The sequence below is a fragment of the Carlito syrichta genome, unplaced genomic scaffold (genome assembly GCF_000164805.1).
Source record: "Carlito syrichta isolate Samal-C Ts95f unplaced genomic scaffold, Tarsius_syrichta-2.0.1 Scaffold314697, whole genome shotgun sequence".
Taxonomy (NCBI): Eukaryota; Metazoa; Chordata; class Mammalia; order Primates; family Tarsiidae; genus Carlito; species Carlito syrichta.
Window position 1 is genome coordinate 101940 of NW_007258793.1, and position 959 is coordinate 102898.

The window sequence follows — 959 nt, forward strand, 5'->3', positions numbered from 1 at the left end:
AAAAAAAAAAAAAAAGCCAATGCAAATTGTCCAAGACCCTGGAGTACAGGAAGAAGGCCTTGACAGGGCATTTCATAGCTAAAGAAAATGCTAGACTGAGCTGCCAGAGAGACCGCTGCAGGCGTCGGGGTGGGAGCAGGGCAGTAAGGAACAGCCAAAGGAAGCATGTTCGGAATGGCTTTTCCTGGGTGGAGTGGGCCACGCCACACTGGGAGCACTGGGAAAGGAGGCTGCAGGCAACCTGGCCAGGAACACAGGAAGGCCCAGGGCCAGACTCTGCCCACCTGGAAGGAGCTGGCCTGAAGAGCCCAAACCTGTGCTCCTCTCGAGGCCCTCAACGGCCCAATGACCTCAAGGGGCAGCGTCCCCGGGCAGAGCAAAGACATGAGAGCCACCGTTGCTGGCTTTGGTGTAAGTCGAGGAAGAAATCAACCTTTTTTTGTCCTCCTGTTTCACGGGCTCAAAGCATCAAATGGGAGAGACTACACTAAGGGACTTTGAGGTGTAACATCCTGACACCTGGTCCTCGTGACTCCTCTGGACTCTATTCCAGAGCGAGACGGATCCTAAAAGCTCTGACCGATGACCAGGATGACCAGGATAACTTAGCGAGACAAGTCGCCAGGAGGCACAGGGGGCTGACATTTCAGGGGGGCTCCCCTTGTGCCTCTGAGAAGGGGGGGGCAGGGCAGACTCGGACCCCAGGCTAAGGGCCCCCAGGGGCTCTCGAAGGTCATTGGGCCGGACCCTCAAGGCAAGAGGGCGGCCTAGGCCCCCAGGAGGTCGCAGGAGCCAGCCTCGAGCACACCGCGGGCTTCTGCTCGGGCTGGCTGAGAACCTTCGGAGCCGGCAGAAGGCGCGAGGCCTCGGAAGCCCCCCACCCTCCCGGGCTCCCCCAAGTCGGGGCGCCCGAAGCCCACGTTCTAGAAAGCGGCGGGAAGGCCGATCGGCCAGGCGGG